This window comes from Aegilops tauschii, chromosome 5 (assembly GCF_002575655.3).
Source record: "Aegilops tauschii subsp. strangulata cultivar AL8/78 chromosome 5, Aet v6.0, whole genome shotgun sequence".
Lineage (NCBI taxonomy): Eukaryota > Viridiplantae > Streptophyta > Magnoliopsida > Poales > Poaceae > Aegilops > Aegilops tauschii.
In genome coordinates, this window is record NC_053039.3 from 212,175,493 (window position 1) to 212,188,884 (window position 13,392).

A 13,392-nucleotide genomic window follows, 5' to 3' on the forward strand; every position below is an offset into this window, starting at 1 on the left:
GGGCATGATGGCAGTTTCATGGTAAACTGTCAAGCAAACAGGCACGCTTACATGTACGATTGAACTGATATGATTTTGGTACGAGACACGACCATAGCCATTCATGTGATTGTGTAATGAGTACAATCGCAGTAATTCACAAAGGGAATTGATAGAAAACTGATGGGAGAAGTTAGGAGAGAAATAGCCTCCACATACCCAGAAGCTCCAAAAAGAACTTGTCTAGTAATTTTTTAAAGTTTTAAGCTGCTCAATCATGAGACATATGTTTATCGTCTTTCCGGACGTGGCTATTTTGGCTGAGTGCATCTCTAGCAGATCCCGCAAAAACACGCCATGCAAAACCAGTTTGGGGTGCCCCGAAAACTGGTTTGTGGTACCTAGCGGGCTTGGGCGGAACAGATGTCGTAAACGGCTTTGCGGTATGAGTTTACATCATCTGTTCCACCCGAGCCCGCACGGTACCTCAAATCATAGTAATTCACAAAGGAAAATGATGGAAAACTGTTGCGAGAAGTTAGGAGAGAAATAGCCTCCACATAGCCAGAAGCTTCACATTGATATGAACTACAAACCTTATAGTAGATGCAATACACCAAATAAATATGCAAATATCGTACAATACTAGTACGGCAATATAAGAGGTAGCAATTAAGATTGTCCAAAAGAATGTGCAATCAAAAACAATTAGACTTGACGAAATCAAGCAACACCATTGTTGACAAGATCATCGTTACCACCACTGGCTATGGCACCGCCATCATCACCATTGCCGGAAGCACCACATTGGCCGAAGCACCACCACCACTGGCCATAAGATCATGAATCTCTTGCCTACTCTGAACCATGATCTCCATTCTTTTCAACTCTTAAAACTCCATTGCCATATGTTCCATGCCACTCGGATCCATCATCAAGAATTGGTCCTCCTCGTCGATCTTGTTGTCCTTCCTCTTTTGCTCCTCAAGAGCGATATTGCGCTCCTCGGAGGCACATCTTCTCTCCCACTTTGCCTCCTTTTGTTGGTTCTTCTCGGCCAACGCCAACTTAGTTGCCAAATGCTTCTCCATCATAGTTCCCTTACTTCACCATTGTACTAATTTGCTCCCTCAAGCTAGAGACGACCTCTTCACACTATCTTTCTCCAACTTTCTTCCATCGGGCTTTCCCTTGTTTCTTCCTCCCTTTCCTACATCATCTTCTTCCAAGTTAACGGGTGCACCTTTCTTTGGTAGAGCTTCTTGATCCCTCAACCTCCATTTCTCATTTTCTGGAAGCAAGCTCCAACAATGTTGGAGCACAAATGGTTTGCGCTTGGAAGCCGCAATTTGCTTGAATCTTTCACGGGCAATGCAATCCTACATTTGGAAAACAGGCAAGTGTGAACTCAAATTGTCATCAAAGCAAACAACATCACAAATGTGTACAACAAAATGACAACAAACTCACATAGTCGACAATTGTCCAATCACTTGGGAGGTGCATTCCTAACTTTCTCCAAGAAACCACTCCAACAGCGACAATGTGTTTTGATCACATCCCACCGGCCTTGGAATGAATTCAATGAATGGACGGATGGGGTCGGCATGAGCTTATGGTACTTGTCCTCGATGAAGGAGCACTCATGATGTTCACCTCGTTCTCCTCCAACAAATCCACATATGATGTATGAATGGTATGCAAGTCGTAGCTACACAATCCAAAGGGCGATGCACTAATCAAATGAACCCAATTTGGCGCACACCGGTGAAAAGGAAGAAATTTTACCTCTCCGACGTTTCCTCGAACATGTTGTCGACGCCGGTGGAGTTGACAGTTGCACGGGGTACATGGGCCCCGGGATTGGGTGGAGGAGGCGCCTGTCGTTGAGATGTCGGAGCCTTGGCCTTCTTCTGGACCTTGGTAGGTGTTGTCGGAGCCTTGACTTTCCTCGAGCCCTAGGCAGAGGCCGTCGAAGCCAAGCCGGTGCCTTCTCAGGCACCGCCGTATGTGGGAGGGAGCAGGGTGCCCACAGTCCGAAGGGGAACACCTCCTTGGACGACATGGTTGCCTTGTTTGGGTGGAGGAGGCACGATCCATCAGTATTGGTTTGTTGGCGGTTCATAATTTTAGTTTGGCAAGTTTTATTGTTGTACGAGTTGATCTTGTTTTCTTTCTTTTCTTTCTAAACCATGTTAGCCGGGAACTAATTATGTAAGAAACGGAGAGAATATTTGTAGAACCTTAAATCTAGGATTCAACTGGTATGCTCACAAAATGGTTATGTTTTATGTGTTTACTACAGTAGCAACTTATCTCCAACTAGTATGTGCTTCTGATGGCCATGAATAACCCGAACAGTTCCCTCAGTTTCTGGTTCAGAAAGCTGAAATAGGTTTAATAAACTTGCACATTAGTTAGCTTGTTTGGATAGAGCTCCTAATGACCATCTTGTTAGTTATGGCCAATGTAGGCCAAATATAGAATTGTTTGATTGATGTTCTGTTGTAGGGTGAAACCCTATAGGGGATCTTTTCACACTTGGAGGGGGGAAAGAGGAAGAACACTCAAGAACACAAGGAACAAATCACTCAAAAAAACCCAAATAACACATCCACTAGAGTAGCATACATGAGATCCACAAGTATTCAAGCACAATTCAAGGAAAATAGCAATAGGGTAAAGTTCTTCCCACTCCTAGGAGATGAGGTCTTCATCTTGATCTTCTCCAAGAGGAGGCCTTGATAATCCAAAGGATTCTTCCCAAGGTGGGGGCTTGATCTCCAAGAGGAGGGGATAGAAGGAGCACATCTCTCTAGTGTCTATCAAATACTTTGCTAACCCCTCAAATGAGCTAGGGAAAGAGTTTATATAGCCTAAGGACGAGATTGGGGAAAAAGGGGGGTACAAGGGTCAATAACCCAAAGTTCTCGCAGGCACACTCGGAGGGGTCCGGGGTAAAGGGGCTCGGGCACCCGGACCAGACAAAGGCGCGCGTTCAAGTGAGGCCGGGCACCCGGGGCAGCAAGGGCCGGGCACCCGGACTGGGCATGGGCCGGCTGGAGCTGGGCCGGGCACCCGGGGTTGGTGGCCCGGGCACCCGGGCGGGGCTGGAGCTGCTGGGCCGGGCACCCGGGCGGCCTCAGCCAGCGCCAGGAAGGGGCCGGGCACCCGGGGTCTGTTGGGGAACGTAGCAGAAATTCAAAATTTTCCTACGTGTCACCAAGATCAATCTAGGAGATGCTAGCAACGAGAGGGGAGGAGTGCATCTACATACCCTTGTAGATCGCGAGCGGAAGCGTTCAAGAGAACGGGGTTGATGGAGTCGTACTCGTGGTGATCCAAATCACCGATGATCCTAGCGCCGAACGGACGGCACCTCCGCATTCAACACACGTACGGAGCGGGGACATCTCCTCCTTATTGATCCAGCAAGGGGGGAGGAGAAGTTGATGGAGATCCAGCAGCACGACGGCGTGGTGGTGGAAGTAGCGGGATCCCGGCAGGGCTTCGCCAAGCGCAAGCGGGGAGGAAGAGGTGTCACGGGAGGGAGGGAGGCGCCAGGGCTTGGGGTGCTGCTCCCATGCGCCTCCCCACTATATATAGGGGTGGAGGGGGCTGGTTTCTTGCCCTCCAAGTCCATTGGGGCGTTGGCAAAGGTGGGGGAAAGAAATCCCATCATTTCCCTTCCCCACCGATTGTTATCCCCCCTTTTTAGGGATCTTGATCTTATCCCTTCGGGATATGATCTTATTCCTTCTAAGGTGGGATCTTGGTGCGCCTTGACCAGGGGTGTGGGGCCTTGCCCCCACTACCCACGTTCATGTGGGTCCCCCCATGCAGGTGGGCCCCACTTTGGAACCTTCTAGAACCTTCCCGGTACAATACCGAAAAATCCCAAACATTTTCCGGTGGCCAAAATAGGACTTCCCATATATAAATCTTTACCTCCGGACCATTCCGGAACTCCTCGTGACGTCCGGGATCTCATCCGGGACTCCGAACAACTTTCGGTTAACCGCATACTAATATCTCTACACTCTAGCGTCACCGAACCTTAAGTGTGTAGACCCTACGGGTTCGGGAGACATGCAGACATGACCGAGACGACTCTCCGGTCAATAACCAACAGCGGGATCTGGATACCCATGTTGGCTCCCACATGTTCCACGATGATCTCATCGGATGAACCACGATGTCGAGGATTCAATCAATCCCGTATACAATTCCCTTTGTCAATCGGTACGTTACTTGCCCGAGATTTGATCGTCGGTATCCCAATACCTTGTTCAATCTCGTTACCGGCAAGTCACTTTACTCGTACCGTAACGCATGATCCCATGGCTAACTCCTTAGTCACATTGAGCTCATTATGATGATGCATTACCGAGTGGGCCCAGAGATACCTCTCCGTCATACGGAGTGACAAATCCCAGTCTCGATTCGTGCCAACCCAACAGACACTTTCGGAGATACCTGTAGTGCACCTTTATAGCCACCCAGTTGCGTTGTGACGTTTGGTACACCCAAAGCATTCCTACTGTATCCGGGAGTTGCACAATCTCATGGTCTAAGGAAATGATACTTGACATTAGAAAAGCTCTAGCAAACGAACTACACGATCTTGTGCTATGCTTAGGATTGGGTCTTGTCCATCACATCATTCTCCTAATGATGTGATCCCGTTATCAATGACATCCAATGTCCATGGTCAGGAAACCATAACCATCTATTGATCAACGAGCTAGTCAACTAGAGGCTTACTAGGGACATGTTGTGGTCTATGTATTCACACATGTATTACAGTTTCCAGTTAATACAATTATAGCATGAACAACAGACAATTATCATGAACAAGGAAATACAATAATAACCATTTTATTATTGCCTCTAGGGCATATTTCCAACAGTCTCCCACTTGCACTAGAGTCAATAATCTAGTTCACATCACCATGTGATTAACACTCAAAGTTCACATCGCCATGTGACTAATACCCAAGAGTTTACTAGAGTCAATAATCTAGTTCACATCACCATGTGATTAACACTCAATGAGTTCTAGGGTTTGATCATGTTATGCTTACGAGAGAGGTTTTAGTCAACGGGTCTGCAACATTCAGATCCGTGTGTGCTTTACAAATCTCTATGTCATCTTGTAGATGCAGCTACCACGCGCTACTTGGAGCTATTCCAAATAACTGCTCTACTATACGAATCCGGTTCACTACTCAGAGTCATCCGGATTAGTGTCAAAGTTTGCATCGACGTAACCCTTTACGACGAACCCCCTTTCCACCTCCATAATCGAGAAAATTCCTTAGTCCACTAGATACTAAGGATAAGTTCGACCGCTGTCATGTGATCCCTTCCTGGATCACTATTGTACCCCTTGACTAACTCATGGCAAGGCACACTTCAGGTGCGGTACACAGCATAGCATATTGTAGAGCCTACGTCTAAAGCATAGGGGACGACCTTCGTCCTTTCTCTTTCTTCTGCCGTGGTCAGGTCTTGAGTCTTACTCAATACTCACACCTTGTAACACAGCCAAGAACTCCTTCTTTGCTGATCTATTTTGAACTCCTTCAAAATCTTGTCACGATATGTATTCATTTGAAAGTACTATTAAGCGTTTTTGATCTATCCTTATAGATCTTGATGCTCAATGTTCAAGTAGCTTAATCCAGGTTTTCCATTAAAAACACTTTTCAAATAACCCTGGATGCTTTCCAGAAATTCTACATCATTTCTGATCAACAATATGTTAACAACATATACTCATCAAAAATTCTATAGTGCTCCCACTCACTTCTTTGGAAATACAAGTTTCTCATGAACTTTGTATAAACCCAAAATCTTTGATCATCTCATCAAAGCGTTCATTCCAACTCCGAGATGCTTACTCCAATCCTTAGAAGGATTGCTGGAGCTTTGCATACTTGTTAGCATCTTTCAGGATTGACAAAACCTTCTGGTTGTATCACATACAACCTTTCCTCAAGAAAATCGTCGAGGAAACAATGTTTTGACATCCTATCTGCAAGATTTCATAAATAATGCAGTAACTGCTAATATAATTCTAACAGACTCTTAGCATCACTACGAGTGAGAAAGTCTCATCGCAGTCAACTCCTTGAACTTGCCGGAAAACATCTTAACGACAAGTCGAGCTTTCTTAATGGTGACACTTACCATCATTGTCTGTCTTCCCTTTAAAATCCATCTGTACCCAACAGCCTTACGACCATCAAGTAGTTCTTTCAAAGTCTATACTTCGTTTTCATACATGGATCCTCTCGGATTTTATGGCCTCGAGCCATTCGTCGGAATCCAGGCCCATCGTCGCTTCTCCATAGCTCGTAGGTTCATTGTTGTCTAGCAACATGACTTCCAAGACAGGATTACGTACCACTCTGAAGTAGTACGCATCCTTGTCGTCCTATGAGGTTTGGTAGTGACTTGATCTGAAGTTTCATGATCACTATCATAAGCTTCCACTTCAATTGGTGTAGGTGCCACAGGAACAACTTCCTGTGCCCTGCTACACATTAGTTGAAGTGACGGTTCAATGACCTCATCAAGTCTCCACCATCCTCCCACTCAATTCTTTCGAGAGAAACTTTTCCTCGAGAAAGGGCCCGTTTCTAGAAACAATCACTTTTGCTTCCAGATCTGAAATAGGAGGTATACCTAACTGTTTTGGGTATTCTATGAAGATGCATTTATCCGCTTTGGGTTCGAGCTTATCAGCCTGAAACTTTTTCACATAAGCGTCGCCGCCCCAAACTTTTAAGAAACGACAGCTTAGGTTTCTCTAAACCATAGTTCATACGGTGTCGTCTCAACGGAATTGCGTGGTGCCCTATTTAAAGTGAATGCGGTTGTCTCTAATGCCTAACCCATAAACGATAATTGTAATTCGATAAGAGACATCATGGTATGCACCATATCCAATAGGGTGCAGTTATGATGTTCGGACACACCATCACAATATGGTGTTCCAGGCGGTATTAGTCGTGAAACAATTTCCACAATTTCTTAATTGTGTGCCAAACTCGTAACTCAGATATTCATCTCTATGATCATATCACAGACATTTTGTCCTCTTGTCACGACGATCTTCAACTTCACTCTGAAATTACTTGAACCTTCCAATAATTCAGACTTGTGTTTCATCAAGTAAATATTCTCAGCATCTACTCAAATCATCTGTGAAGTAAGAACATAACGATATCCACTGCGTGCCTCAGCACTCATTGGACTGCACACATCAAATGTATTACTTCCAACAAGTTGCTCTCTTGTTCCATCTTACTGAAAACGAGGCCTTTCAGTCATCTTGCCCATGTGGTATGATTTGCATGTCTCAAGTGATTCAAAATCAAGTGAGTCCAAATGATCCATCTGTATGGACTTTCTTCATGCATATATACTAATAGACATGGTTCGCATGTCTCAATCTTTTCAAAAACGAGTGAGTCCAAAGATCCATCAACATGGAGCTTCTTCATGCGTTTTATACCAATATGACTCAAGTGACAGTGCCACAAGTATGTGGTACTATCATTACTATCTTATATCTTTTGGCATGAACATGTGTATCACTACGATCGATTCAATAAACCATTCATTTTAGGTGCAAGACCATTGAAGGTATTATTCAAATAGACAGAGTAACCATTATTCTCCTTTAATGAATAATCGTATTGCGATAAACATAATCCAATCATGTCTATGCTCAACGCGAACACCAAATAATTATTATTCAGGTTTAACCCCAATCTCGATGGTAGAGGGAGCATGCGATGCTTGATCACATCAATCTTGGAAACACTTCCAACACATATCGTCATCTCACCTTTAGCTATTCTCCGTTTATTCCGCAGCTTTTATTTCGAGTTACTAACACTTAGCAACCGAACCGGTATCTAATACCCTGGTGCTACTAGGAGTACTAGTAAAGTACACATTAATATAATGTATATCCAATATACTTCTATCGACCTTGCCAGCCTTCTCATCTATGAAGTATCTAGGGTAGTTCTGCTTCAGTGACCGTTCCCCTCATTTCAGAAGCACTTAGTCTCGGGTTTGGGTTCAACCTTGGGTTTCTTCACTAGAGCAGCAACTGATTTGCCGTTTCATGAAGTATCCCTTCTTGCCCTTGCCCTTCTAGAAACTAGTGGTTTTACTAACCATCAACAATTGATGCTCCTTCTTGATTTCTACTTTCGCGGTGTCAAACATCGAGAGTTGCTCAAGGATCATCATGTCTATCCCTGATATGTTATAGTTCATCACGAAGCTCTAATAGCTTGGTGGCAGTGACTATGGAGAACCATCACTATCTCATCTAGAAGATTAACTCCCACTCGATTCAAGTGATTGCAGTACTCAGACAATCTGAGCACATGCTCAACGATTGAGCTTTTCTCCCTTAGTTTGCAGGCTTAAGAAACTTGTCAGAGGTCTCATACCTCTTGACGTGGGCATTAGTCTGAAATCCCAATTTCAGTCTTTGGAACATCTCATATGTTCTGCGACGTTTCAAAACCGTCTTTGGTGCCACAATTTTAAACCGTTAGCATCACACACTGAACTATCATGTAGTCATCAAAACGTGTATGTCAGATGTTTTGTAACATCTACAGACGACGCTCGAGGTTCAGCACACCGAGCGGTGCATTAAGGACATAAGCCTTCTGTGCAGCAATGAGGACAATCCTCAGTTTACGGACCCAGTCCGCATAATTGCTACTATCAACTTTCAACTAAATTTTCTCTAGGAACATATCTTAGTAGAACTAAAGCGTAATCTACGACATTATTTGCAAAGACCTTTTGACTATGTTCATGATAATTAAGTTCATCTGATTATTTAATGAACTCCCACTTAGATAGACATCCCTCTAGTCATCTAAGTGATACATGATCCGAATCGACTAGGCCGTGTCCGATCATCACGTGAGAAGAACTAGTCATCATCGATGAACATCTCCATGTTGATCGTATCTACTATACGACTCATGTTCGACCTTTTGGTCTCTTGTGTTCCGAGGCCATGTCTGTACATGCTAGGCTCGTCAAGTCAACCTAAGTGTTTTGCTTGTGTTCCGAGGCCATGTCTGTACATGCTAGGATCGTCAACACCCGTTGTATGCGAACGTTAGAATTTATCACACCCAATCATCACGTGGTGCTTCGAGACAACGAACCTTCGCAACGGTGCACAGTTAGGGGGAACACATCTCTTGAAATTTTAGTGAGGGATCATCTTATTTATGCTACCGTCGTTCTAAGCAAATAAGATGTAAACATGACAAACATCACATGCAAGTCATAAAGTGACATGATATGGCCAATATCATCTTGCGCCTTTTGATCTCCATCTTCGAGGCGCGGCATGATCACCTTCGTCACCGGCATGACACCATGATCTCCATCATCATGATCTCCATCATCATGATCTCCATCATCGTGTCTTCATGAATTTGTCTCGCCAAGTATTACTTCTACTACTATGGCTAACGGTTAGCAATAAAGTAAAGTAATTACATGGCATTTTTCATTGACACGCAGGTCATACAATAAATTAAGACAACTCCTATGGCTCCTGCCGGTTGTCATACTCATCGACATGCAAGTCGTGATTCCTATTACAAGAACATGATCAATCTCATACATCACATATATCATTCATCACATCCTTTTGGCCATATCACATCACATAGCATACCCTGCAAAAACAAGTTAGACGTCCTCTAATTGTTGTTGCATGTTTTACGTGGCTGCTATGGGTTTCTAGCAAGAACGTTTCTTACCTACGCAAAAGCCACAACGGTGATATGCCAATTGCTATTTACCCTTCATAAGGACCCTTTTCATCGAATCTGATCCAACTAAAGTGGGAGAGACAGACACCCGCTAGCCACCTTATGCATCAAGTGCATGTTAGTCGGTGGAACCTGTCTCACGTAAGAGTACGTGTAAGGTCGGTCCGGGCCGCTTCATCCCACAATGCCGCCAAATCAAGATAAGACTAGTAACGGCAAGCAAATTGAACAAATCATCGCCCACAACTACTTTGTGTTGTACTCGTGCATAGAATCTATGCATAAACCTGGCTCTGATACCACTATTGGGGAACGTAGCAGAAATTCAAAATTTTCCTACGTGTCACCAAGATCAATCTAGGAGATGCTAGCAACGAGAGGGGAGGAGTGCATCTACATACCCTTGTAGATCGCGAGCGGAAGCGTTCAAGAGAACGGGGTTGATGGAGTCGTACTCGTGGTGATCCAAATCACCGATGATCCTAGCGCCGAACGGACGGCACCTCCGCGTTCACCACACATACGGAGCAGGGACGTCTCCTCCTTATTGATCCAGCAAGGGGGGAGGAGAAGTTGATGGAGATCCAGCAGCACGACGGCGTGGTGGTGGAAGTAGCGGGATCCCGGCAGGGCTTCGCCAAGCGCAAGCGGGGAGGAAGAGGTGTCACGGGAGGGAGGGAGGCGCCAGGGCTTGGGGTGCTACTCCCATGCGCCTCCCCACTATATATAGGGGTGGAGGGGGCTGGTTTCTTGCCCTCCAAGTCCATTGGGGCATTGGCAAAGGTGGGGGAAAGAAATCCCATCATTTCCCTTCCCCACCGATTGTTATCCCCCCTTTTTAGGGATCTTGATCTTATCCCTTCGGGATATGATCTTATTCCTTCTAAGGTGGGATCTTGGTGCGCCTTGACCAGGGGTGTGGGGCCTTGCCCCCACTACCCACGTTCATGTGGGTCCCCCCATGCAGGTGGGCCCCACTTCGGAACCTTCTAGAACCTTCCCGGTACAATACTGAAAAATCCCGAACATTTTCCGGTGGCCAAAATAGGACTTCCCATATATAAATCTTTACCTACGGACCATTCCGGAACTCCTCGTGACGTCCGGGATCTCATCCGGGACTCTGAACAACTTTCGGTTAACCGCATACTAATATCTCTACAACTCTAGCGTCACCGAACCTTAAGTGTGTAGACCCTACGGGTTCGGGAGACATGCAGACATGACCGAGACGACTCTCCGGTCAATAACCAACAGCGGGATCTGGATACCCATGTTGGCTCCCACATGTTCCACGATGATCTCATCGGATGAACCACGATGTCGAGGATTCAATCAATCCCGTATACAATTCCCTTTGTCAATCGGTACGTTACTTGCCCGAGATTAGATCGTCGGTATCCCAATACCTTGTTCAATCTCGTTACCGGCAAGTAACTTTACTCGTACCGTAATGCATGATCCCGTGGCTAACTCCTTAGTCACATTGAGCTCATTATGATGATGCATTACCGAGTGGGCCCAGAGATACCTCTCCGTCATACGGAGTGACAAATCCCAGTCTCGATTCGTGCCAACCCAACAGACACTTTCGGAGATACCTGTAGTGCACCTTTATAGCCACCCAGTTGCGTTGTGACGTTTGGTACACCCAAAGCATTCCTACGGTATCCGGGAGTTGCACAATCTCATGGTCTAAGGAAATGATACTTGACATTAGAAAAGCTCTAGCAAACGAACTACACGATCTTGTGCTATGCTTAGGATTGGGTCTTGTCCATCACATCATTCTCCTAATGATGTGATCCCGTTATCAATGACATCCAATGTCCATGGTCAGGAAACCATAACCATCTATTGATCAACGAGCTAGTCAACTAGAGGCTTACTAGGGACATGTTGTGGTCTATGTATTCACACATGTATTACGGTTTCCAGTTAATACAATTATAGCATGAACAACAGACAATTATCATGAACAAGGAAATACAATAATAACCATTTTATATTGCCTCTAGGGCATATTTCCAACAGGGTCATCCAGGCCGGGCACCCGGGGTGCTCAGGGGCTGCTCCCAGCTGGCTGGCCAGGCACCCGGGGCTAGGGGAGGCCGGGCACCCGGGAGGTCCAGTGCCTTCGCGCCTTTGTTTCCTTCCCCTTATTTCTTCTCCTCGGGTGCTAGGGTCTCCATCCTTGCTTCCTCACGTGCTTCTTCTTGGTACCTAAGTATGCACAACATTTCCGTTTGAGGTAGGACCCGATTCATATGTGATTCTGAATGAAACTCAAAGAGGAAAGAATTGACCTCGTTCTCGATTGCCCGTGCACGAGCTCTTGTCATCGGTCCCCTTGGTGCTTGAGGTGTCGAGTGGACGTCCATGGGGATGGTCGTGGGATGCTCCGCATCATATCCCCCCCCCTTGGGAGAGATCCATCCACGGATCGTGATCGTCATCACCATGGTACTTGGCCAAGTCCTTGACGTTGAAGATGTCGCTTACGTTGTACTTGTCACGTGGAATGTCGATCTTGTAAGCGTTGTCGTTGTAACGTGCGAGCACCTTGAAGGGTCCATCGGCTCTCGGAAGTAGCTTGGACTTTTGCTCCTTGGGGAAGCGGTCCTTGCGGAGATGTAACCATACGAGATCTCCCGGTTGGAACACCATCGATGACTTGTTGATGTTGAGCTTGGTGGTGAGGCGTTGTACTTGACGCTCGATCATGGACCATGTTTCTTCATGCATCTTCTTGAGGTAGGTGGCTCTTGCACTAGCGTCCAAGTTCGCTTGTTCTTGTAGCGGTAGGGGGAGGATGTCCAACGGCGACAAAGGGTTGAAGCCGTAGACAACCTCGAAGGGGGACTTGCTGGTAGTAGAGTGGCTTGCGCGGTTGTAGGTGTACTCGGCGATGGGTAAGCACTCCTCACACTCCTTGATGTTCTTCTTGATCAACACGTGTAGGAGAGTGGCGAGCGTCCGGTTGGTGACTTCCGTTTGGCCATCAGTTTGAGGGTGATATGTCGTGGAGAAGAGTAGCTTGATTCCGAACTTGGCGCATAACGTCTTCCAAAAGTAGCTTAAGAACTTGACATCTCAGTCCGACACAATTGTCTTTGGCACTCCGTGTAACCTCAATATTTCCCGACAAAAAAGATTTGCAACATGTGAAGCATCGTCTATCTTATTGCATGGGATAAAATGAGCCATTTTAGAAAATTGGTCCACAACAACAAATACGGAGTCCTTGCCATTTTGATTCCTAGGTAATCCGAGCACAAAATCCATCCTAATATCTTCCCATGGTTGATGTGGAATAGGAAGTGGCATATGTAAACCATGGGATTGAGATTGTGACTTATCTTTGCGGCATGTAGAGCACCAGTTGGTGAAGCGTGAGACATCGCGGAACACCTTGGGCCAAAAGTAGTTCTTGGAGAGCGTGGCAAAGCTCTTGTCGCGTCCAAAGTGTCCCATGAGTCCACCTCCATGAGCCTCTTGCAAAAGTAACAAACAAAGAGAAGACTCGGGGATGCATAGTTTGTTAGCTCTCATGAGATAACCATCTTTGATGTAATAGCTT